Genomic DNA, 27,875 nt, shown 5'->3' on the forward strand with positions numbered 1-27,875 from the left:
TAATACAATACAATACAATACGATAATATCATACATGATGATGCATGGTGCTGCTATTTTCCGTGGTTTCTGATCTTCAAGTGTGTGTCGAGTTAGTACCCTTTATCACATAGCAAACAAATTAGCGGAGAGACAGCTGACACTGATGTACACAATGTTATTGGTCCCAGGCTGTAGGACTGAAGTTACATAAATGTGTAGCTAAACATTTCATTGTCTGATTTCATGACAACTCTTTGTGGGAAGCAGGGGCGGCACGTGTGAGAGGTGCTCAGCTTCTATTACTGCATGGTTTAAGAAACATTTTTCTCAAGATGACATAAAATAATGCCGGTGCTTAGAAACTTGAGCTCGCCTCATTGTCCTTGATGGCAACACCCTTATACACCATCAAGTAAAAAATGGGCCCTTGCCACTGCAGAGCCATAAAACATCATAGTCAATTTGTTGCGCACGTCAATGACCTCAGACTCCTCATGAATGAACATGCAACCCTCCCAGGTTCTTTTCCAGACAGTGCCTGCATGGGATCACTTTGTACATCCTCAAGTCTATCACTAATTCTTTGATTTTAGAGCCACAGTTGAAGGTGGTTACTACCATACCACTCTGCCACTCAACATGCCAGAGCCTACTTAACACGCTCAACCACCTAGCAGGAGAGCACGTCCACGGGTGGAGTTTGGGTGAATATCCCACGTAGGTAGTGGAACCTGAGCTTCCGGGATGGCGCAGAGCGCAAGCTGGTAGACGTTTGCTTCCGGGTTGGAATACGTACAGGCGAAGATGGCATGATTAGCTGTGTTAGCTAACAGCCGCAAGCCTTCTGTACGCCGCTAATGACACACTCGCTTGGCTAACGCGTGGCTAAAGGGTTACAGTTAGTCGAGTTACAGTCCGATAAACGTCGGGCAAACATAAAGTTGGTAACTCCCACCAAAACTAGCTTGCAGATTTTCTTGCCGTGAATCTCAGACGTGAGTGCAACTGTTTTCTTCCTCAGCTGCGGACGTCCACTCCACGCTCCTCGCTACCTGCTCACCTGTGCACACAGTCGTCGTCGTCTTCTTCTTCTCTCCTTTTTATGCAAACCCATGCACAGCAATTGTTGCAAATGTTGTGTTTGCCATGCCAGCAGTGAAAACACAATATATGCTGGCTATGCTTGCTGTTTCCCCCCGTTTGTTTTATTTTCACCAGCGCTTTCTCTAGAGTGGTATTATAGAATAACTTTGTTACAATGCTTACAAATACAAAGTTAATCAACCTGAAAGAAAGACAGCTTGTAAAATGGTTGAAGTGGTACATTAAACATGCAGACAATGGTGGTAACGTGCTGCCGCAGTCTTGCCATTATGTGCTTTTTGTGTTGGAGACATGTCATGGTCATAGAAGGAGTTGGAAACTTGCCGATAATTTATGAATAAAAAAATAAGACCTTAATTAAGACAATACTTTCATTATTCCTTCATTTATTCCTGGCCGCCCATGGTTCCCTGACAGTGAACTGTGTCTCCACATTTACGGGGAAAATACTGGACTAAACCAGAGCAGGTTACAGAGGTTGGCTTACTGTAATAATAATATTAGATTCACAGAAAGATCATAATAGGATATATATATATTAAAAAGAATAAGAAACCACAGATCTTTCCAACCAATTAACCGTGCCGTTTGTCTTCTTGCGGTGGCTCGCTGAGACACTGATTCCTACCCAATCAACCTCATTTCCTCTCATTCTTCACATTCTTCTCCTGCTGTTCCTTAACAACAGCTCATTTCCGGCGGCACTTTTATTTAGTAACCAGGGAGGCGCAGCACAGCCGGCGCTCCGCTTCCTGCGAGAAGCCGGGCAAGTGGTGGACGGGGTGACAACATGACAGAGTGCAGAGACTCCAAAATGTGTCGGTAGCCTTATGAGATAATGAGTTATTTTGGGTGCTGAGATGAATCATCCACATCATTAAATTGGGCTGAGATGGGCCTTCATGTTAAGTGGCTAGCAGGGAGGAGGCACCGAGAAGAAATCTGATTGAAGCCCATACAGTGGCAGTTCAGCGAAAAGTCCAAAATACGAAACACTCGGAACAAGCCGGGAAAAAAAAAAAACAGACAAACATATATGTTGATATGTTTACATATTAGGTAGAGTGGCGTTGTGCGAAATAATGCTTTCAATGCTTTCATCTTCTTGGAGTGAGGGGGAGGAGTGAAGCTGATCACTCCCCGTGGCTTTAATTACACTTGAAGAGGCTTCATCGCACATCTCCAGCATCTCCCATTGCTGCTTAATGCGATTGTATAGGGCGGGCCTTAACATAAATTATTCACACAATAAGGTTAGGCACACGGCTTACAAAACACACATCACCGTGAAACTCCATACATTTAAAAGCATCATACTCCACCTGGGATGAGGTGCACCATTAATATCACGTATTCAGTGGTATTTTCTTTTTTTCTTTTTTTTTAAAGTTGAAGCAAAATAATTGTGAATAAAACCGTATTTTGTATTATTACATTATTATTACATTATAATACAAAATCTATCCACATGACTATAAAACACACCTTGCCATTCTAACGTCTACGCTCTGGCTTTCTCTATTTCCTTTGCACGCACATACAAACTTACGACAAACAACACGAAGGAAATACTTGACATGAGCAATCCGATGCTATCAGCTTTCAGGGGATCATCATTAGAGGGCAGCCCCTCCGTGTCCGCATCGGGTTTGAAGTGTCAGCAGTTTGCTTGAGTCAGGTTCCGTTTCCCGAAGTAAGTCAAATGCAGCACCGTCCGGAGAAAATGCTTCCTGTTAATGATCGTCACTCCAGCTTTTGTTACAGCGGCAACCACGCCGCGCTGTAACCTGAACTGAATTCTGCAAGAAGACTCCGAGCATGTGCTAATATATTAGACACATTTTGAATAATTAACATGAAATTAAATGTTGTAATAATAGGCTATTTTTTTTTTTTTTTTTTTTTTTGCAGGACAGCTAATGTGATTTTGGTATTGTTTAATGTTTTTGCACTTTTCAGGTGACTGAACAAAATCCAGTGCTTTTACAGTCCAACGTCATTAGACAGAAAGAGAAAAAATATAAATATCCTTCTACAAGAGAATCTCCAGCATGACAGAACGACCTTGAGTAACAAAGGTAAAAAAAAAGTTATAAATAAAAATGTATCTTTATGATTTGTGACAACTCTCATAAAGCTAATCAAAAGCAATATATCCAAGTGTAGTCAAGATCAGGTTTGTGTGTGTGTGTGTGTGTGTGTGTGTGTGTGTGTGTGTGTGTGTGTGTTGTCAGAGCTGGCTCAACTCTCTGACAAACAAAGCAACGAGGGAATGCAGCTACAAAAGAATATTTATTTAACAGAATAAAACCAAAGCTCAATGCAACAGAACACAACAGCCTATATCTGTAATGCTGGATATCAGTAGTGTGTGCGAGTGCATGACTGTATGGCTGTGTCTCAATTCAGGCTCTGCATCCTTGAAGTACGCATTTTGAAAGGAAGTTGCGTCATAGCACTGCGCGAAGGCTCGTCCCAATTCCCAAGGGTCCTTTGGACGCTCAAAATGCACCCTCGGAATGCGCCCTTGTTTTAGCCGATTTCCAAGGCTGCACCGCTACTATCCTTTGCGTACTTGTGTATCCCATGATGCTTTGCGTGCTGCTGCAAAGCATCGTGGGATCCTGGGAAGTCAGCTGAAATTACCGCCATGTACTGGCAAAGACACTTCGTATAAATTTAAGTATTAAAATTTCACATAAAATATTCAGTTTTAACATTGGGTTTTTATTTATTTGAACATCCAACGCCATCGTTAGATGGCGAACCAATGGTTAGCTCGATGCTATGAAAACGTCACTTCCGGGGTTGGCCAGCAGGAGGGAACGGCGGTGACGCAACGAGGAAATACGCCGAAGGCTAGATCGTCCCATGCGGTTACCGGGGAGGCGGGGTTCGGTCCGTCCTTCTGGGCTGGGTCCTCGAAGAACGCTTCCTTCAGACGGAGGACACTCGGTTTGAAGGGTGCAGACCCTGAATTGAGACGCAGCATGATATGTGTGTGTTGTGGTTCATGGTTGAGGTCTTACACTAAATAATCCTCATTGTTAGCTGGAGGCACACAAACAGCTACGTGAAAGAAATCCAACGACCCCCGTAGATGAATAAAGAATTCCAAATTATGGTCACGGACATGAAGCAATTCCCCTCGCGACGATAAGCAGGGGTTGCTGAGACTCTAACATGTGACTGAAGCGACCCATCTTTGATGCTGCGAGTAACAATAACGTCTCCGTTTGGAGCCAATTCCATTTTCTTGAACGTCTGACCTCCGCATCCGGGAGCTTCATCATAATATTGTAGCTGTGTGTGGAGAAACTTGATGGAAGCAAAGATTTGGACAGCCCATTAATGCTGACCACTGAACCACGGAGACCTCTAATATGCTGTCGCCAACCATCTGCACGGCTTTGTCTTGCCAGCATTTTCTCTGCAAAGATTTCCCTCCGATTTGAAAAGCAGATCGATGGGCAATGATATCACTGAATTAAGAGGCAATTCATCACGGGTCGGTCCATAGGCAGGTGAGATGAACCTTTAACCCTCTTTTGTTTCGTTGTGTTTTCATGGTGAGTTCCATAATGCTGTTTCAGTGTAGCAGCCGAATCTCAGACGGCCTACCCTGCTCTTCGTGTTACTTTTGTCTTTTGTGTTCCGTGCGTTCCGTTGCACTGACTTTATTTTTCAGGAGTTATTTTCTTTAGTTACAGTGTAACTAGTTGTGACCAACTTCTTGAGGTTACCAAAACTAGTTTATATTGGCTATTTTTTCAGATACCCCATTCATAATCAGTATAGTTTACATGCAGTAAACCATAATGTCTAAGATTGTTATTTAAATGATGGTTTTTACATCATTGGCATTGTTTTGGGTATTTTATTTTATTTTTTTATCATAGGTGTGTCTCACTCAACCCTCAGCAGAATTATCTTCTTTCTTTAAAAAAAAAAAAAAAGTGTTCCTATTGTTTTTTCTGTGTGTGCATCTTTGTGTTTAAAGTTTGAGTTCGATTGGCCCATTAAGCTAAATCATCCATCCATTTTCAATCCTTTCTCAATACCCGCTTCCTCCCACGGGGGTCTGCTGGAGCCTCTCCCAGCTGCCATAGGGTGAAGGCATTGGTGACACCTTGGACAAGTCGACAGTTCATCGCAGGGCCACATAGACACAAACAACCATTCGCACTCACACATACACACCTACGGACAATTTAGAGTTTCCCAGAAATGTAATACAATGTTACCAACAATTTGAAAAATAGCATGCTGACTGAGGAAGATATGTTTCATAGTTTATTTTATTGTGTGGCTACTTTAGCTCTGTATTGAGTCTTGACCATTAAAGCCTCTTGCTATCCAGACTTGCATTTGCTTTACTTGCTGTCGCCAGCCCGTGACAGAGTGGCGACAGAATGTTAAGGAATCATTCTTCGTGACATCTCTCTTTTGTAGCTGTCAGCACCGCTGCGTTTCTTTCTAGATCCCCGCTGAAGCAGTGTTGTGTTGTTGTGACAAGGAGTCCAACCTCTCCTTCTCCCCAACGTGGCTATGAGAGGAAACTGTTGTGCTCTGAGATACTGTAATATGTCTCAGCTGTATGGCCCATTAGGAAAGCCTTTAATTTCTCACTGCAGAGCTCAGTCTGATCCAGAGAGCCCTGAGGAGCGGTAAAATGTTGATTTATTTCCACCCTCCTACAGTTCGGCACACAGAGCCAAGAGAGGAGCTAATGATGTACTACTGCAGCTATTTAAACCACTGTTTGAACACTGGTTTAAATATGGAAGAGGAAGGGAGAAATTAGCATCAGTTTTGCCACTGTGGTTCCAGGCTGCCAGGCCTGCACAGACACAGCGGTGGGCTGTAAGTCTGGTTCATTCATTATAGCAAAGATTGATGGTGGTAACAAAGTTTCAGCGAAATATAATACATTGGTCTGGATAAAAAGAGATAATGGTTTTCCAAGACCTTTTTAATGTGTGCAAATTGGAAGAGAAAAAAAAAAAGATCTAAAATGATCTAGGTCATTATACTAAAGTCTATTAAAGACATTTCAGCTCAGAGTGAAGCAGAAGAGTGATTTCTAATAATAATAATAATAATAATGATAATAAATAATAGTTGTAAACCATGTATTTAGAGAGGTTTCACTGTTTAAACCAATGTAAATGTCATTTTCAGGTATTTCATGTACTTTATACAATTGCATTGGCTTCACTAGACAAATCCCCAGAACCCCACCCTTTCACCTCATTATCTACTTAATTGGTTCTTCCTATGTCACTTTGTGAAGGATATGTTTTCACATTTTATGTTAACTGTGTAATGAGGCTTCCCCCCCCCCCCCCCCCCACATCATTCAGAATAAATGACTAAGACCATTTTGGCTGCACTGGGATTTTCAGAAGCGAGGGAAGGAGGAGAAAGGTATCATTTTACAGAATAAACGTCTACTATTTCGTGCGTATGCTTGAGCTGACATAGTGATGTGGAACTGCAGTCTGAGATTAAGATAGACTACTTTCAGCAAAATAAAAAAAAAAAAAAACAATCACTTGAGGCCATGAAGGCAAATTAGACAACGGGCTGAGTAGCATCGCCAGAACAACAAGATGGAGACCTGGTGGCAAATGTACAAGTCGCAAGTCATAGATAGCCCCACCCACACAGAAAATATTTTATTAAAGAGGAACTGTGCAACATTTTTACCATAATTATACAGTTCTAGAGGCAGTGGCAGCAAAAGCACATTTCTATTTGTCTGGCTCAGGTGTTGCTGTGATATAATTAGGTGTCGTTGGTCAGTCCAAAAAAAAAAAACAAACTAAATAAATGTCGACAGGTCTACGGTTGCCAGTGGGGATATTAAAATAAGAAATATGTATTATGTATTTACCAGTAGGAGTGCAGCTTGATTTGAGATGGCAGTGCAGTCCAATAAATGCATGGAGATGAGATGAAGAATAATTCATGCATGCACGAGAGCAATGTAAACATTATCCAAACAACAATGGATTTAATTTCCAGCAGAGCTAAAAGGCAGTTCGCTTTGTCCCATTTGGTCACGGAAGAAAGACATTTGTGAAATAGCCCTAATTGTGTTGCACTTTCCCTAAAGAACTTCATAACTTAAACAAGCAGACAACTAACCTATTGGCTTAGGCTTTCCATGTTTGCATATTATGTGTCGATACCCTGCATCTCACAGGAAACAATGCATTGAAACACATCTGAGAATTCACAGGGATTAGCTGGAAGCTTTTTATGACAGTAATATCCACGACAGAACTCTAGGGGGAGCCCTATAGACCAAAACAGTAACAGAACAGCGAAGAAGCAACCAGGTTGCATAATTCCGCTTAAAATAATAATGCTCATCCCTTACAGACAAATGGCTGAAGAAAAGTCAGGGGTCAAGCAATTAAACGTGTCTTTTGTCTTTGAAAGATTTGTTCTATTTGTGAACACCTTGTTCAGGTTTGTTTCATTTTTGACTCCGAGCTTTTACGCTGCTCGGTGTCTGAATGCAGGAAGTACAATGTGATCAGCCTGCAACAGTTGCACACAATAAATAAATGGTTTTGAATACAGCCCCTCTGTGTGAATGACATTCTTCATGCCGGCGTCGTGATAGTGTTTGTGCACCACTGAACAGCTCCCATTTCTGTCCTCAACCTTTCAAGAATCTGTAGATAAGAATCAGCCACACTAAAGCATTCATGAGTAAAAATTACCTGTTACCCATCAACAACTGATGCAAATACTGTGCATCGAGATGGGATGGATTGCAGCATGTAAATGTCAGAATAGAAAATGTTAGCTGTGCAGTGGCTTTTTTTGTCAAGCAGTCAACTTTTCCATTACTCAACATTTTAAGAGCATCTTAAAAACCTGTGAACCCGATGTCACTTTTACTCATGTATTACCATTTCAAAAACAAGGAGAAAAGGAGCAAGGGAAAAAGTTTTTAGTTCCACCATTGGATCCACGACTAAACGGGGCAAATTCCACCTTCTGCCGAGGCTGAAATTCCACACGCTGCATCTGCATTTCAGTCAGTTTTTTGAACCCAGCGTCACATCTGGATCTCCGGAGCACATCTCTGGAGCCCCACTTCGCTCCGCTGGCGCCGCGATACGCACCGTTGCTCTCAGTTTGTGTAAATTCACAAAGATCACATCGCCCCAAGCAGGAAATTAAATGCACGCAGCATGCGATACATTTTAAAATACGACACAGGTTTTGTTAAAAAATGAAAAGGCATGTCACAAAGTCCCGGCAACAGGACATCTGCTTACTCTGCTGCGTTTGAATTTCCATTATTTACCAATCGTGAATTATTCGCTGACTTTTTCCTACCAATGTTTATATGCAATATAACAAACTAAAAGCAATATGTTTGTGAGTGAAATCAAATCCTACCTGTGCTTTCCGGGATCCTAGAAAATTAGGTCCAAACGTTTCTACCCAAAGGACACCTCAATATTTGGCCAGCTGGCACTGTTAATATTTTTTTTGATCAAAACAGAGCACAAAAAAGCCATCCATATAAAAGCACTGCCTAAACATAGCCATATCTCTGACTTTGCAGGCAGGTAGATTGATCCCTCTGTTAGCGCAGTAGTTATAACGGCGGCAGACTTTCACACAGTAAACTGAGGCAAATTTGTTCAGTAACTTTTACAGAAAAAATTCCACACACAGAGTCAAGGTTAGGGAAACTTAAGATTTTTTTTTCTTTTCTCACATGCTTGAAAAGCGTATTCTGATATCTTGTCTGTTTGCGTGTTAATTTTTTTTTTTTTTTTTTAAACAATGGATTCACTGCACAAAAAAAGGCAGGCAGTAACTTTTGTCCTTTCTTAGCAGAAGGAATAATTCTGCTTTTTGATTTTGGCTAAAACAAAAGTCCTCTCCCCTTTTTTGTTTCATGTCTTTTGTTTCTGTTCTTGTCTGCTGAAAGCTCTTATTAAGAATGAAAAGTACCAGTCCTGGCAAGTCAGTTTGGTCTGAGGAAAAATGATTAGTGATTGAAGTGCGTCGGCACTTTCAGAGCGGAATTATTCTGAAACGTCGGGGAAGAGATCAGCAGTCACGGGCGCAGAGCCGAGATTTAAAGGCAACAGTTTCAGCCTTCCTGCTGGAAAGTAAAAGATGATGGGATGTGGATTTTGACCCTGTGGGTGTACATCATACTTATCTCTGTGCAGCCACTGGAAACAGGACAGAAGCTGGAGAAGCTAACACGCTGCATCAAATTAAGCTTATTATGATCTCTAATAGGACTTCTTCCTTGCCCTGAGAGAAAACGGGGGGGAAAACTGTTGGTGTGCTGTTAATTAACTCAAGTTCTCAATGTCTTCGACTCATTTCGACCATTCGCTCTCGCTCATGAAATCTCTGCGTTTTGGATTTTTGTTGAAACAACCCTGTCAGGATCCAACAGCTCGTATGGGGTCCTAATCCTAACCCAGGCTTAGGTTTGGACCAATAAAACCACCCCTGCCAGTTTTCTTGATTTTGTGTCTTGGACAGATCTCAACTGAGTAGACTGTGCATTGACAGTATATAGACAGTATACAGATCAATACTAGGTCATTCATAATAAATCTGTGTATGTCTCAGTCATTCTGAATTATCATATAATCGATATAAATTCAGAATAAAACAAAAACAGAATCGTCATCGTTCAATTCCTGCCAATCCCGTCTCTCCCAATGAATGCATGGTAGATATATAATGATGCATGATTTAAATGGTGCATGTTTTGTATTATTATTATTATTATTATTATTATTATTATTATTATTATTATTATTATTATTATTATCATTATTATTAATAATAAAATGTCATAGGCTTAGAAAACAGAATACCTGTTACAACCAACTGGACATCCACAGGAAAGGGAAATGTTCTCTTTTCCTGTAACAACAGCCACGTTCAAACCATGACTGAATTGCGGGGCACATTTACAGTGAACAAAATGTAATGTTATGTTGAACGCAGCTGGTGTGATGAATGGTCTATAAACGAACCGTCTTTTGGAATCAAAAGCTTAATAATATCCTGGAGAGGGACGCATGATGAGCCAAGTTTAGAGGAGTGCATTGTCCAGTGTACAGGGACATTCCAAAATGTACAGTAAGCAGTTAGGTGGCTGGGGTTATTTCACTTTTCCAAACTACAACAACTGGTTGCTGGATATTGACTGTGTTGTTACACCAAAGATAAATCTGAAAGCACAGAAGAGATCCGAGAATAGAAGTTTCGCAAGTGAAAAGGAGTAAACCAAGTGCCAGGGCGAGATTTGAAACTCGTGTAGGAACAACACATCTGAGTGCGGAGATGCATTTTGAGCAGAAACAGAAAAAAAAAAAAAAAGAAGAAAGAATCAAAGCACAAGACGAGGAAGTGTGAGTGTGAATAAATGCAGGAACAGATTGGAACACTGCCGCTTTCCGTTGCTCTTTTTTCATGCCATGTTCACGCAGAGCACGGGCATTTGCTGTCCAATCTCTTTCTTTATCAATTTCCAATGTTCCGTGAAGACCTAACACCCGGAAAACATGCACATAAAGCTAGTGCGGTGTATCCAAATGGAAGGCGGAATAGAAGCGGCATCCAGAACAACAGTAACACTTTCCCAACCCAAACCTGTTCCAGGTCCAGGCATTCAATCCTTGCGACCGCACGCTCGCAAATTCTAGTCCACCAGTCCAACACTGTCGACAACATCTACAGATTTGTGTGACTTGTGTCACCCTGTGCCATAGTAATATTATTTTGTAGTGCAGAGTCAGCCAAAGCAGAAGCTCAACTTTGTCTGCCCAGCACCTTGGTGTCTTATTTGAAGGCTCACAATACGCACACGCGGTAGCAGTAGCCCTCGTTCTATGGACCTAAAAGTTTCACGTACATTTTAGGGTGCTGTAAAATGTAACTTTTCTTTAAATTCCAGGCAGCAAATCCATCAAGTTTCACTCATTGAACAACCAGCTTGAACACGTGTAACAGTGGAGATTGTGAGACCTCTTTCACCTCTTACTGCTTTCTAAGCATTCAAAGAACCAAAGTGCTATTTAACACACTGTGCTTCAGCATAATACTGCTGTGATCGCAGTTAAATTCTTAACCTGTTCGGTGAATGGAAAAGCATTAGCATGACACCTTGTGGGTTGATTGATTAATCTGCGCACACATACATTAAAAAGTGCTTTACAGCGTTGTAATTACTAACTGGGAAGTAATTGGCACAAGGCTGTACTAGAACGCTATACGTTTTTATCAATCGTCTCACACAGTTTGATCATGAAGCCCCACTAGGCAGCCAACACTCAACCTCAGCCTTTATGACACTGAACAGAGATTTATGTGCATATTCCTGCAAATCCATGTTTAATGTATAAAGCGACTTGGGAAATGTGTACCATCTTTCCTGTGATCAAGTTGCCATTGAAATATCCAGAGTTGTGAATACGTTTTATTATAAACCTTTTTTTCCTTTGTCTTTATTTTGGCTTTCAAGTAAAACAGCCGTATTCTGAGTGAAGCAAAGCAAATATTCAGTCCAAGAAACCCTTACAGCTGGAGCCCTAAACTGATCCCGAAAATCAAATGTGTTTGTTAATTCTTCATTCACTTCTGCATAGTTATCATAAGGGCCAGCGCAGTTATTTGCCAAAACACTTTGGCTGCTGGATTGAGATAAATGTTTACATGAGAAGATCTGCATCCGTTCGTCAGCAAACAACATTTCTAAATAAATCATTTCCACAAAGTCGGGGCGCAGCGATAATTGTTTGCTCTTCCGAAACCTGCATTGCAGTCTTACTGTTTGATAGCAAATCACAGTAAGGGGTCAGAACATTTGGTCGCGAACGCACCTTCATGTGCTCCCGTTTGAACGTTTCGATTTGAGCCTTCATCAGTTTAAAATGCTAATATGTTCTATGTTTCAAGTTGTTATTAAGTTATCATTTCTGTTACTCTTTTGAATTGTAAAAGTTACAAAAAACGACAGAATATTGTGCTGTGTGCCGTGACAATAAAGGAATCTTAGTTGGTCTGAATTCACCAGGAAATATTCACCCTCCTGTGTGATCATCTGCCATCATAACACCCATATAATCAAAAATGGAGCATCAGAAATATCTATGGATTTTAGCATTGGTTGCGCTTCTCTGATTTATATACCAGTGCTTGGTATATCAATACTATATTCAGTTTGAGTTGAAAACACACTCCTGCCGGAGGTGCCATTGATAAGCCACTCACCACTGGCTTCATCCAATTTGACATCGGCCGAGTGGCTGGTGCTAACATCACAGATCAACTCCACATCTCCTTGGGCACCAACAGGTTGAGTCCTGAGAATTTTGTCTAGTTCATTGGACCAGGGAAATGTTTCCCTTTTAATCCCCAGGTCTACTACTCACTGGACTCGCACTTTCAAAGACTTCTGGTTTTTTGGGGGGAGCGGGGGGGTTAGCCCAATACTGCTAAACACAACATTGACAGCCCTTTTCTTTAATCCATTTGCTCAACTGTTTCTAAACTTAGGAACTCTGCCGTTTGTTCTCCAGTGTTTGAGTAATTGTGCCGTCAGCCCAAAGTTGAATGAAGCTTCGCACTGCCTCCTCCACATCCCCAGCTCTTCACTTTCTTTTGTTTTTTGCTGCTATGTTTCACCCATTGAACCAACTTTAGAGATCTGCTGCGTGATACGTGCAGGACTACCGCGCAACACCAATCGAGACCCATTAGCTTGTCTGGTTTGATTCACTTTGGGACTGGGATTGATTGCCGTGCTCGCATACATACTGGAATGAATAGATTCAGGGACAGATGCTCCCTCGACCAAAACACTGAGCTAGGTCTGGAAGCAGCTAACGTCATTAGCTCATCATGGAGCTGGCGAATGGAGAAAAACAAAAGCAAAAACACACGCATACTTGTGGGGAATTTTCTGATTGCCAGTAGGCCTGAGCTGCATGTTTGTTTGAATTATATGTACTGAAGGACTGAAGTTCTCCAGACGTTCTCCAACTGTCAGGTGATGGGGTCAACCACTCCGCACCCATTCCTTTGATTCCGGTCTGTCTTAAAATGACCAACAAAATACCCTCTATTCAAAACTTAGAATTCTGATCTGCATACGTGGAAGTAAAACTGCATCCGTAGTTCACATTTATCACATTGGCCTAAAAGTGCACAAAGTTCTTGTGCATATGTATTTATGTGTTTTGAAAGAGCAGCACAAACCCCCCCCAAAAAAGGTCAAAAATTGGAGTCCATTGAGATTTCGGTTTATTTTTTTTTCTCTTACTAAATGCATTCAACATTTTCACAAAAGACATATGTTGACACAGCTATGATATATTATCTTCATCCATACTCAACAGTTATCTTACAGAAAAACCGCAACAACAAGCAGAATCGGGTTTTAAATGAGAGTTGCCGACTCGGGCTAACTCTGGACATATCGGTATGGTCGGAAAAATCTCCATCCTCATCAGACGCCCCTGTGAACAGCGGCGGGGGATGATGGAGTGGCGATGTTGTAGCAGGGCAGCTCCCTCCTACTGGAAACCAGCTGCTCGTGTCAGGGATCGGAACGCGCAGGAGCCCTGTGGCGTCGCTGCGGCGACTGCAGCTACCTGTAAAACACAAGCGGAGCAGACAACAGGCATCAATCAGCCGTATGACAACAGCACCACATGCTCAGCAATGCAACCGTCAGCCCACACACTGAGAATGAAGCGATTTCCCCCCACAAGCCCCTGCCAGCTCCTTCCCTATTATGTGGCGAATTACCAACTGGGATGAAACCAATTTGTTCTTTTTTTTTTTTTTTTATTCTGGGAGTGTCACAGGTTGTGGGAAGTAATTTATGATTGGTGGTCAACAGTTGAGTTTTAATTAAGGCGAGGCCAGAGTTCACGGTGCTGCAGATAGAAGTGGTTCATTAATCACCAACTCAGAGACTAAACTGCTACATGAAAGGTCGAAGCACATGACTCTTATCAGAATTACAGTGAGTAGCTGGCCAACAGGAAAAATGCTGGTGAATTCGGGCCGTGGTATTTGATTAGCAGTCATATTTTTGATTAAACTTATGATAAGATAACATGAAATAAAACCATCCTGTCCCATATATATATATATATATATATATATATATATATATGTATATACATGTGTGTGTGTATATATATATATATATGTATATATATATGTATATATATATATATATATATATATATGTATATATATATATATATATATATATATGTATATATATATATATATATATATATATACATATATATATGTATGTATGTATGTGTGTATAACTCATTCCACGGTTCCATTACTGAAAATTCTTGGTAATGTTTACCATCTGCCCTCGCATACTTCAAGGATGTTTGTTTTCGTCTGGATGCGCTCTGATTGTAACCAAGAAACAAACAAAGCTAAAATATTAAAATGCATCACTTTAAAGCCACTTTAAAGGACACGTATGGCTTCATTTAACACCATCAGCAAAAATACAAAGCACACAACATTCATTACACACATTCGTTAGTGAGTTTGATTTGTATTAGTTTCAGTAACAACGACAGCATTTGTTTCAAAGATCCCTGTCATAAGTAACTTCAAATCTGTTTACATATTTAAGTGTAGATTTATATAAGTTGGGTAACAAATGTTCAAGTGTCGTACTAGTGCTCTGAGATCCCTCTGACAATAACAATATATGATTCATATTATAAACTATAATGGAGAGAATGGTTAAAAAAAAAGCACTATTTATCCTCATTCGGTGTTTTCTCAGTAGTATTATTTCTGTCTTGCACGTGAGGCACACGGGTTGCTGCATAAAAGCAAGAACAGCACGGTCCTGATTGCGCTAATTGTTGTATAGATGCGGTAACCAAGCTATTGCTGGCAACACTCGTGGGCACACACTTAGAGCAAATGGAAAATAAAACACTCAAGAGAGTTCAAACAAATGAAGGATGCAAATTAAAGCATTTCTGTTTTTCAAAAGTTTTTTTTTTTTTTTGATTCATTTAAATAGAGGAGTTAGAAACTGCCTCCATACAACTAGAGAACAATTTGCACTAATAAGAGCATTGAGGGAAAATATAGAATGAATACCAATTTGAACAAAAAAAGAAATGGGGGGGGGGGGGCAACTGGGAGTGGTGCATTTTTATGTATCACTGTGGTAAAGGGAGCTTGAGGAGGAGAGACTGGTGTGAGGGGAGGCGAACAGCGAGAGCTGCAGGAGGAGGGAGAGTGATGAGAGTGATGAGAGGACTGAGAGCCTCGGCAGGACACCGGACAAGACAACACACACACACACACACACACAGGAGCTTATCCATGGACGCTGTCTGTCAGAGTGTTGAGTACGTGCCAGTGTTCACCAACCATGACCCAAACCTGATCAAGTGGTAGGAGGCCAAGTCTTAGAGGCGAGGTCATGCATAGGGCCAGTCTGGTCAATAAAGTGTGTGTGTGTGTGTGTGTGTGTGTGTGTGTGTGTGTGTGTGTACTCTTAAAGACTTTAAAGAAGAATTATTTATTGACTGTTTTTTGAAAACTGAACCAAAGCCCCAAACATTCAAGTGCAAAACGTGCTGTATGTGACCCATAACCCTTCTGAAAACAGTCAACACATCCTTCTCCTTATTAACAATTAGTCATTTATTTATTTATGACAGTGTATATATTAGAATGGTTTGCACTTAACTAAACTTAAATCACAATCTACTGTTTTGGAAAAACCTTTAAAGTGACAAAGTGAGAGAAGAAAACCGTTACCCTTATGCATACAGCGTGAATACAGCATGTAAAAGAAAAGAAAAAAAATGATTTGCTCCAACTCATGCAGCATCATTTATATGTATACATTTATCCACAATACAACGCAGAACACAGCAGTCAAGCCATTTTGCACTTAAAGGGAAAGAAAGCCATGAACAAAAAAAAAAACCCTTCAAATGCACACACGCAACAATAAGCAGGTTAAATAAAAATAACTAAGCAATAGAGATGATCAATTTTGTAATTGATTTTTAACAGGTACCGTTGTGATCTGTAATACACTAATACAATAAGACCCACATGCGAAGAAAACCATATATATAAAACCAACTCCCCAACTTTACGTCCTCTTTCACTACAGCCATAAATCTTCTCTTGGCTCATCCACCAGGCCTCCTGCCTGCCACTTCCAACCTCAGCATCCCTCTACTGATACTGTACATGTCCAAATCCTCTGTCTGGCCTCTCTGGCTTTTATCTCACATACTCCGATGATCTCAGTCCTGATCATGTCCACCCTGGTCACTCCCAAAACCTCCGCTACCTCCGGCTCTGCCTCATGTCCTTGCCTGCGTGCAACTGTGTCTACATGATGATAATACATTTGTTACCACCACCATTAGTCTGTTTGGAAAAAGAAAAAGAAAAAAGAAAAAAAACCCAGAATACTGCTTATCAACTACCTTAACCTTTGAAAAGGACATTATGCTATTGAGGATGAGCATGTACTGTACGCTTTCTACAGATTCTACATTATTAAATGCTGTTTTCTTTGTCAACGTTCCATATTACTGATCATGCCATTTTGTCTTGAAACTTAGTAGCATGATACATATTTCGCTAGTGTCTTCTTACTTGACTGCACATTTAAAGGCATTAGCAGTTAGGCACTGATAAATGGTCAGTGCACATATTTATCTATACACTATATAAAAAAACACATACACCTCTGTGCTCTGCATTGTCTTCAGAAAACCATTCCATGAGACCATCATCATCATCATCATCATCATCATCATCATCATCATCATCATCATCGTCAGGTCTCCTGCTCAACATCAATGGTGGCGTCTTGCCAATAAGGGCCACCAGGCCTCTCCACTTGGGTCGATCCAGGGCGATAGACACAGCTTCGGCCAAAGACAGGCCCAGATGTTGTAGGTCCCTGGTGACGATGTCCATCCGCCTCGTGTGAGGTTTCCCGCGGGGGCGTCACCATCCAGCTGTTTTTGGATCGGAATGGAGGATTGCGCGTATGGGATGTTCAGGTGGTGGTCTTTGGATGTGACCAAACCAGCGCATCCGGCGCTGTGCTGCCAGGCGGGATGCTGGGGGTAGCTGCGTTCGGTTCTGAATAATGTTATTGGGGGACTCGGTGGTGTCATTTGATCAAATGGGGATCTAATTAGGTGATCTGGATGGGAATTTTAAAGACAGTTATCTTTTTTAAAATAAAAAAAACAACAACAAAAAACTACATTTAAATTGGTGCTCTGGCCTTCATCTCTTGGCTGGGAAAACTGACCCCAGGGTAAAACTTCACTCTCAGCTACATCAATGCAGATTCATTGGATGTCTCTGTACCATCCTGCCCAATTTCCAGAACACAGTGTCCAAATGCCAGAAGCTAATAGCTCACATAATTTAGGACGTGAGCTGGTACCTGGCACCGTGGCTGAATGTCAGTCAGTCAGTGGAATAAATAGCATTGCGTAATGTTATTGAGTACAAGCCAATTTGGGGGGCCATAAATGTCCAGGTGGTCACAGTGCCTTTTCAATGAGGGTCCTGTGGCCTCAAACTGCTCTGTTAACTCTATGCACAATGACGTTGTTTCAATAATACATTTGTCCAGAGAAATTAATGTGCTCACTGGTGGTGGCGGAAAATTGATGAGCAAGGTTTAAACAACCAAGCTGTTAGGAAACAGCAGGCGAGCTGAATTTGCACGTGAAGGCAATGATTTTTACGCGTGAAAAGCATGTTTACGAACTTTGCGTGACCCCATTTTGAAATAGCACGTAGGAAAAATGTAATGGGAAAAAAACTAAACATGAACAAAACATGATTGTCAGTACTTTTAGTTTAGTTTTGTATTAGAAAAAAATATATATATTTACACACACACACATTAGCTGCCATCTTGCACCGCCATATTTCTAAGGAAGCCTGGTGTGGACAATCCAGCTGTCTGACAGCGCGTTTTGTATTTAGGGTGAATGTTGACGTCTTCAAATAAACCAACAAAGAAGAAGGTGGACGAGGTTTCCAGCAGGTTTGGGTGCGAAGGCCACTGTAGCTCACTGGCAAGCTCAGGAGAGGGAGAGAAAGTGAAAGACGCTGCCACCTAAAATCTCACCACTTGGTATCGCTGTTTCTTCTTCCAAATCTCCAAATATTACTTACTGTACCTTACACAGTGCACAGTGAGAGGCTGTATGTGTAATTTCAAACTTTGGAAATACAACAGTCAACAGATGACTCACGAAAGGCTGTTCAAAATTGCTCTTGTCCTTACTATTGTTACCTCACTTTTGTCCTTTATTTGTCCTTCAGTTTTATTGTGCTTTTGTTTGCTCTCATTGTATTCCAATCTTTTAATGTGTTTGAGTGAAGTGTCTGAATGTCCAAACAATACCATTTTAATACGATACATGGTTATTCCTAAAAGCAGGGGGAAAAAAAACCAAAACAGTACAATCACTGGGATTATCAACCGTCAACTGTTCAAAAAAACAATGACAGTCACTCAATGAGCTACTGTTCGGGGACGACAGAAGCAAATCACTCTTCTCAGACAAAGATGGGTTTTTCAGATAGCGATAGAGATTTGCTGCATTACATCAGGGAGAGAAATTTGTACTACGTTCCTCCTTCGTTCCCCAGAGGTTAAGAAGTTACAGACATTATCTCACATGTCTGTGTGCAACAGCATTCTTGACTCTCGCTTTTCCCAGTACTGACTCAGAAACTCCAACTTTGATGTCAGTGTGCCCTTCTAGGGAGTGCCGTGCAAGTGCAATCGCTGCAGGTCTATAAAGATACACACACTCTCTCTCGCCACACACGCACATCTCCCCAACTGGCGGAATAGCAGAAACAACATTTGAGCTGCTCATAATTATTTGTTTTGCAGCTTCTTTTATTTTTTTTTGCACTCATTGGGGAGTCATTTATTTTCAATTACATACTTAAACAGTAATCAATTGGATGTGTTTTTGGTAGCTTCATAACGTGAATTTGATAAGACAGTTTTGTTTTCTATTCAAAACGGAGAAGATTAACTTTGTGTGTGCCAGCGCTTCTCATCTCCATTTGATCTGCTCTGTATAAAACTGCTGTGTTGTTTCAGTTCAGGAGTTCACACGTGCAGCCCACGTAGACACAGACATTGACCAGAATTGAAACCTATGAAATCCACAAACTGCTTTTATCTTCGTTCTCTCTACGTCTTAATGTTCTCCCTGTTGGACGGGGAGGACTTGGTAGCGGTCTCAGTTCCATAGAAAGATAGCGTTTGCCCCCACCCTCCCCTGCAAACTGCCTTGCTCAACACGTGACTGTGCACCATCAGCAGCTATTTAATGTGCGTCCAGAGGACGCGTGCACACACAAACTCTGCCTTATTCATTAAAAAAAGCAGTTGTACTTCCGAGGCAACACGATGCTCTGTGTCATGGCCCGCGCCCGCGTGGCAGGAATGGTACTGATGGGAGTCGCTGCTGAGTGCACTGGCATCGTTCAAATCCCACCTGAACCCCTTTTTAATCCTGGCATTGCTCAACTGTACGACTTTCCCCTTTTGCGGCGTACGGCTCCGCGGTCGGGCTTTGGGAAATGAGTGAGTGCTGGCGCCCGAGGGACTTTGGCCGCCGGCAGGAGCCGCGTTGCAGACGTTCTGCCGGCTGCAGCTGCACCATCGTTCTGGAGACACGGGAGGGTTTGACAGGAATGCCTTTGTTTGCCCCCCACTTATGCTGCCGTACGTCTCACTTTACATCCAAGGTCTTTGAAGGATAAACTGCCAAGACATAACACAGGCATAAATTAAATTTGCTCGACAAGTTACGTGCTCAAGGGGTAACGGCAGGGGGGGGGGGCGTTTTTGGGGCCACATTTGCCAAATCACACAATCCAACAACTCTAAAATACTCTTAAGGACGCATACATTCACCTCGCTATGGAATAACAATGGGCAGAGTGACACAGTGCTGCTGTTACTTATGTCCTGTCCACACGGGAACGTTTTTTGGGTGGAAATAAAGTATTTAACCGTTACGGCCTTTCGCCCATATGGCAACGGCGTTTTGGCTCCCCCGAAGTGGTATTTTTTGACAACGGGTCCCAGAGTGGGAAAATCCGACAACGCCTTTTCCTTGTAAAACGATGTCGTCAGCGTCTGTTAACAGCGCCACGTTTCGGTGTGGCATACGCATTAACATCGTTTTCCACCCACCGTTCCGTTTCCATCTGCCAGCGTGTGGACGTGACTTTTTTCGACCCCGGGAAAGAAAAAAACGTAACGTTCCCGTGTGGACAGGGCCTTAGTTTTTGTCAAAAACAAATGCGTTTCTGGGTCTTGGTTACCAAAAGGCATCATCACCGCACCATGGTAAGACACCAGCTTCTCCTCGACAAACGTACTGATGATGGGAGCAGCAGCGTAGCCATGCGCTTTTAGGTTCAGCAGGTGTGTTATGTCTCGTAATGCTACATTATTTCATATCGCAGAGCAGCTTGTGTCTCTGCCCCCCCGGATCTGAAAACAACAGGCATTGGGGGGGTTATGGGAATAGGCGCAGGTAAATGTTGAACTATTATGTTGAGCTACTATTTATGAGCAGCGTACCATATGTAAGGGCGTTAATGTGCTATTTACTTGTGCCCATGGTAATAATATTTTAGAATGTGCCTCAGGCTTGTAAATGTAAACTAACTTTTCTTTCAGTTCAGTTGAGGATTCTTGTTCCTTTTTTTTTAATCAGCTGTAAGATCGTGGTGCCGTCTCAGAATGTGTCATTTTTCTGTATTATTTTCACTCAAATCACATTGTTCATTTCCTGCCAACTCACGTCAACGAAATCAAAGGGTTGAGGCGTTTAAGACCCCCGGTTTGTCTCTTTGAGTCCAACTACCACAGCAGTCCTCGAGTGATGTGATCCACCGGTAAGCCCTCGACTGGATGATGACACCTGTTTAAAGTAATCAGTCAGCTTTAGCTAATCTCACATCTTCTTGAAAGCTGTTTGCAGCGCATACGCTCGGAGCTCAGCGTACAAGTGTGGGCTGGCGGTGGCGGCTTCTGTTTTGCAGCGGGGGGAAACGCAGCGTCGTGATTTGATTGGGGATTAAAGGTCACAAGAAAGTATTTTGAAGCTCCTGCTAAACTTCGGGCTAATCATTCCTCCCCAGCTGTGAGCTTGGAGGACTCTCAGATCACCGTTTGTCATAGTGTTGTCTGTGTTGTCTCCCACTTTTGCGGTGACAGAGCCCTACCCACCCAGCCAGTAATCCCCTGCAGCAGAAGTTTGGAGTAAGCTGACGGCATGGAAAAAGATAAATAAGGATTTTCACTTTCTACCCTGCAATGAAAAATTGCATGGCGCTCTCTCCCGGCTGCATTTATCTCGCAACGCATTTGAAATAATTCCCTCCTGTAATTTAGAACAGCTCTCAAAAACTTAAGACCTTGGATTTTTCATTGTCCAAACACCTGAAACTTCATCAAACTTATTGTTTCTTATTTACGAGCAAAGTCGCCAGGCGTTTGCGTCACGACTCCGCTGGTCTTTTACCAGCGCCCGGCTGACTCAGTAACATCTCCGCAGAAACTTCCTCCTCGTAGAGCGGAGAGATTGAGAACGTCAGTGACAAATGTCTTGCATTAACTCTGCTGTTTATTTTCCCCCAGAAGATGTGAAATAACCCTATTAAATCAAGTAGTCACTTGGCCATTAATCTCAATGCAGCTGACTAGTCCCTCAAAGCTAATGGGGTTTGGAATTTGCATGAGGCGAGTTTACCCACAAAGCCTTTCCTAAGAGGATTGCTGTTCAGACAGAGAGCTTATTGTCACACTTGTTCGTCGACATGGATTAACTATACTAGGTCCAGAGAACTGTGGCAGCAACTCACAAGTCGCCCCTTGATGGCTCAGATCTCTGTTTCCGGGGGGACAAATGTTGAGTCTGCAGCATACAGAGTCAAAAAAAAAAAAAAAAAAAAAATCCTCTTAGAATTACAACCAGAATAGCAAACACTAGGAATGCAACTGTGCTGGACGCACGAATGAAAGGCAAGGAAAACAGAGGAATAGAAAAATATATATACAAACAGAGTTGGACAAAATAATGTTTACACACATCAGGAAAAGAAAAACTTGCATAAATATTTAAAATCACTTCTACACATATAGATTTTGAAGTTTAATCAAATGTTGTACAATGTTTCCCAACAGGTGGCGTGTAGCTTCAACAAGTGTTCAGGTAGCAGACCTTTGGCTCCCAAGTCTGGAAGCCAATGGCCACCACTTTGAGGACCTCTTGTAATTGTAGAGGCCAAAGCTCACTTAATGTGTTAATTTTGTGACATCTGAAAAGATTTGGTATTAAAATACAAATTCAAGTTTTTTTTTCTTTTCCTGAGGAGCATATACCGGTACATTAGTTTGGCTGACTCTGTATATACATCGATACTTGAAAGTGGAATGTTGTACAATGGGCAGGCATGCAAATATTTATGAGGTTGAGTTTGAGATCCGGGAGTGGAGGCGTGGAGTTTTTGAATCTGGTGGTTCTTGGCGAAAAGAGCTCAGTAGCGCCTACTAGGTGTAAGCAGTCAGAAGAGTTTGTGTCCGTGTACCTGCCCAGGTGTCGACCTCAGCTGCCTTCTGATTAGAGGGGAGTCTTGTCCTGTACCTGCTCTCGAACTGTCTCAAGTCAGCGTGTCGTGATGCAGACCAGCCTCGTTTGAGCAGAGTTGGTGAAACATTGCCGAGCGCGAAACTTGTCTTAACAAGCCCAGAGTGTGCTGCTTAAATGCTACATCCTGTTTGTGACATATCAGTTTCCGTTTCAGTATTTATTTATTTTTCCCGCCCTATCTTCGCGGCGTTGCAGGGCTTCTGAGTTACCGCTGTGCGTTGTCAGCTTAGCTTTTTACCATCATTTGAATAAGCCTCTTTCAGTTGGAGCGTGTGCGCTGTGTTTCACAGTGACTAAAGCAGCTTTGGGGTCTAAATATAACACATATCCACTACATTAATTCTTTAATATTTATCAGGTACTTGAAATGTGGAGAATATTCACGTACAAAATTCAAAACGACTCGGGGTAGAGGGAGGAAAAAAAAAATAAAAAAACAAGTTCTGCTGGAGTTGGATCACACAAGCACTCAGTCTGTGGCTCTAAGGCAGCACAAATCCTTCAGTATCTTTTGGAGAAACACTGTCTTCTCTGCCGCTGCCCACGTAATGCTCCTGATCCACAGTGTGTGTAACAACTGCAGCTGAGACACTGGCTCTCCATGTTGTGATTGTTGCTTCAACAGGTCATGTCACTGATATGATGTATGATGCAATGTGCAATGCTAGAATGGCAGTTTATCTCCCCCCCCCCCCTTTTAAAAAAAAAACAAAAAAAAACAAAAAAAAACTTTTTTTCATGTAACATATTGTCGTTATCAGCTTCCATAAAATTGGAAGTACATTATTAGCACATATTTATGCACATTGCACTTCAACAACTTTATATATTTATACCATGCTCCAAAAAAGATGCTCCAAAATAATATTATTATTTATGTATTATGTAATATTATTATTATTATTATTATTATTATTATTATTATTATTATTATTATTATTATTATGAAGAAGAAGAAAATGTTATTTTTTGGTGAAAATTTTATTTATTTATTTATTTATTTATTTTTATTTTTTATTATTTTTCCATTTTTTTATTTCCATTCCACTATTTTTTAAGTCAAAACAAAGAAACTACATTTCAAAAAAAAAAAAAAAAAAAAAAAAATTCCATTAAAGAAAATATGTTGTTCTACATCAACTGACAAGCAGTGGAGCTTGGGAACAGGGTCCCTTTTTTTTTTTTTTTTTTTGTTATTATGGACCGAGTAACCCATTATCCTCTTATTCGCTAATACATGTGTGAAGCCAGGTATGCGCCCGCTCTAATCTGCAGCCTCACTCAAATTGCAAGCATCCAACTGTAAGTCCTCACGGAACCCGATATTTTCTTTTTGTCATTAACGATGACAACCCTGCAGAGCTATTTTGTCTGACTCTACAGGTTACCCTGGTCATGGCCCGTTAGTATTATCCTTGACAAAATATGAGAAAGAAAAAGAACAAGGGGAAACAAAAACCACACACACACACACACACACACACACACACACACACACACACACACACACAAAGACCTTTTTGTTTCCTTATTTATTTATTTTTTTTGAGAATCTATTGCCGCAGAAATAAATTCGGTTTCGTGTTTTCTAAAGCAATTAAATATTTTCCAGGGGAGGAAATCAAGAATCTATTTAGATTTTTGGACAATTTTTTTTTTGAGCTATGTTTAAAGACCCGAGGCACAAGCCAAAATTTTAATTATGTGCACAGCTTCATGTCTGGTTACAGGTGAAGTGTGGGTTGAAGAAAAAAAAAAAACAACAACTTGGTAATTAGTATGACAGCCTGGATGTACTTATTGTAGAATCTATTGGGTTTTATTATTGTTCCATTATTAGTAAGTTAGTACCAAAGTGTTAGCATGTGTGCGGTCGCAGTATGGATTTAGCGTGTGACACTGACATCCATATAGTGAAATCTCACTCCCCAAATGACTTTGTAAACAAGATGCGAGGGCAGTGCCAGGACTATAATTCGCACAGGGATAAGTGTCAGGCTGCTGTTATTGCATTATTTAGAGTGCCATAAAGTGTGAGGCTATTGATTTGAGAGCAGAAGCCGCTCCGCAGTTATTTCTGTCAGAACAGCCGTCATTAAACTGATGTATGACTCTTGCTCCTCTCCTTTCTGCCTCTCCTGCGTCTGTGCAACGCTACTTTTTCACTCACTTTTTTTTTTATGTACTCCGGATTTCTGGAGGGAGAAAAATTCAAATCTTTAAAGAACAAGCTCATAGCTCTCAACGGCTTTTTGTAAACGTCTACTCGTGGATCAATTGATCATCGATGGAGAGGACGACTCAAGGGCCATCCATACCAAGATCTGTTAACTTAACATCACTATGGATGTAGCACTTAAAATGTATCACAGCTCCATTGGATTGTGGAATACACACTCTGTATTTGGGATAACTTTCAGAGCTATTGGCTGAAGGACAGAAACACTGACAGCTAATCAAAAAACATCATTTTACACAAAACTAAAACACAAGATTAAAACAATCAAATTAATTATGGCCATCGTAATTACTTAATATGTAATTAATTACAATTAATCCTATTTTAGCCGCATATCGATGTTTGAGCTGGCGAGCGACTCTGCCTGATTGTGTTTGCCATTCTGGCGTTATTGTTAGCTTCAGTGCTAGTACTACCTGCTACATGTCTCGCATTGAGGTGAAATAACTGCGGTGGAATGCAAACTCTTACACAGAACAGCGCTCCTGTCAAGGCTTCCATCCAACTGTTTTTTTTTTTAATGTAAATACCCCAACAACCGAGGTTAGCAAGGCAATGTTATTGTTGTCGTCCATCACGTTTGTTGTTGGCATAGGTAACTTGTTAGCCCAACTACTACTCCGCCTTCCTCTTGTCTGATGTCATGCAGTGCGTCGCCATAGTCTTGTATGCCAGAAAAACACTCCATGTTGTCGAAAGTATGGTCCTGATCGGGTTGAAGCACTTCTTGAAACTGATTTGCAAACACTAACAGCGGGTAGTAAGAACAGAACTGTCACCGCCTTTATATTGAAGCACGGTGAACATGTTAGCAGCTGTCTCTTTATGCGAGCATATGCAACAGTTGCAAACCCAGCCCTCTGATTCATTTTGAGTGCTGGTCTGCGACGGGCCGGAAGTGGCAGTGGCGAGTGTTGTTCCCACATGTTGTAAAGGGTAAAATAAAAGGGTTGGAAGTGCACAGAAAAGAGAGAACTTGCGGCAGAACACCCAAACAACAAGCGGAAGGGCACTCGGAAGCTCAGATTGACGTAATGTAATGGAAATATGATATAAGTGGCTGAGCATCAGAACAAGACTTCACTTATTTTAATATATTGTGGATGTAATATTTAAAAATGCTAATGGACTAGACCGCCTCTTACCGAGCATCCGCTTGTTTTGCTGTTGCTGTTTGTGTATGTTACTGTCAATGTAGGGTGATGTGTATATGCTGCAGACACTTGAGCTATGTTTTTTTTTTTTTTTTTTTGCAGGCCCTTTGCTCCATAGCTTAGTGTTGTACGGTCGAAGCTGTGGGTCAGCTGTGGGTCGGTTGGCCCAATGGCCCTGAAAGCTTGCATGACACAGAGATGTCTCTCGCTAAAATACAACAAAATACCTTTATGTAGCATGCTACGGTATTGAATCGCTTTGAGACCGCGTTGCGTTTCTTTATCCTGCGGTGGTTTAACAGCGGGATTCTGAGGAGCCTTCCATCAATCAAATTCTCTTTGAGACACGAGACAGCTATTTTCAAGGCGAGTGCATAGCCGGAACTACATTCCAGACAAGCGTGAGTGCAGAGTGATTTCAAAAATGCATCTTTTGTGTGGTTACATCTTAGATTGCAGCGTCTTTCACTCTCTCTCCCCCTCCTTTGCTTGCCAGTGATCTACGGTGGCCTACGCAGCCAGACCTTTATACCTCGTCCACCTTCTTCTTCGTTGGTGCATTTGAAGACGCGAGCAGTCACTCTAATTACAAAACGCACTGGCAGGCAGCTGGATTGTCCACACTAGGCTTCCTTAGATATATGGCAGCGCAAGATGGCAGCTAACTAACTGGCAGCAAGACCCTTGATCTGAAAGTGACAACATCCCTCACATTTCTGCTAACATTTAATTAATTACATATTTTCACAGGGCAACACTGCAGAAATGACACTTTGCTACACTTTAAAGCGGTCAGAGTTCAGCTTGAATAACAGTGCAAATTTACTGTCCCATCAGAATAACTCAACACACGCCTGCAGTTTATCAGAGCTTCACAGGTTTCCACTAGAATCCTCCTCCACTCCTCCACGACGACATCATGGAGATGGTGGACGTTAGAGACCTTGCTCTCCTCCACCTTCCGTTTGAGGATGACCCACAGATGCTCAATAGGGTTTATGTCTGGAGAGACCATGCTTGGCCACGCCATCACCTTAAACCTCAGCTTCTTTAGCAAAGCACAGGTCATCTTGGAGGTGTTTTTGGGGTTGTTATCGTGTTGGAATACTGTCCCGCAGCCCAGTTTCCACAGGAAGGGGATCCTCCTCTGCCTCACTACGTTGGCATTCACGGTCCCATCAATTAATTGTAGCTCTCCAGTGTTGGCAGCACTCATGAAGCCCCGTACCATGACATTCCCACCACCATGCTTAACTGTCGGCAAGACACACTTGTCTTTGTATTCCTCACCTGGTTGCTGCCACACACGCTTGACACCATCTGAAACAAATAAGTTGATCTTGGTCTCATCAGACCACAGGACATGGATCCAGCAATCCAGTCTGCTTGTCTTTATTGTGCTTTATCTTCCTTCTGTGATGACAGCCATGCGACCAATTTGATGTGGTGTGCAGCGTATGGTCTGAGCACTGACAAGACTGACCTTTCACCCCGTCAACATCTGCAGCAATGCTGGCAGCGCTCACGTGGCTATTTTTAAAAGACAATGTCTAAAAATATGACGCTGAGCATGTGCACTCAGCAACTTTGATCGACCTTGGCGAGCTCTGTTCTGAGTGAAACCTGTCATGTTAACTC

At 41.7% G+C, this 27,875-nt stretch overlaps 1 protein-coding gene across 1 annotated transcript in view; it reads right to left on the reverse strand.

The window, feature by feature from the left end:
- Positions 1 to 13,379: 13,379 nt before the first annotated feature.
- Positions 13,380 to 27,875, reverse strand: part of tsnare1 (T-SNARE Domain Containing 1) — a 105,029-nt gene continuing 90,533 nt past the window's right edge. Inside the window, exon 12 of the mRNA XM_076040922.1 lies at positions 13,380 to 13,745. The gene's annotated coding sequence lies outside the window, so the exon portion shown is untranslated. The remainder of the gene's footprint in view (positions 13,746 to 27,875) is intronic.

Source organism: Nelusetta ayraudi, unplaced genomic scaffold (genome assembly GCF_046127955.1).
Source record: "Nelusetta ayraudi isolate G7.1 ecotype Tasmania unplaced genomic scaffold, CSIRO-AGI_Nayr_v1 ptg000063l, whole genome shotgun sequence".
Lineage (NCBI taxonomy): Eukaryota > Metazoa > Chordata > Actinopteri > Tetraodontiformes > Monacanthidae > Nelusetta > Nelusetta ayraudi.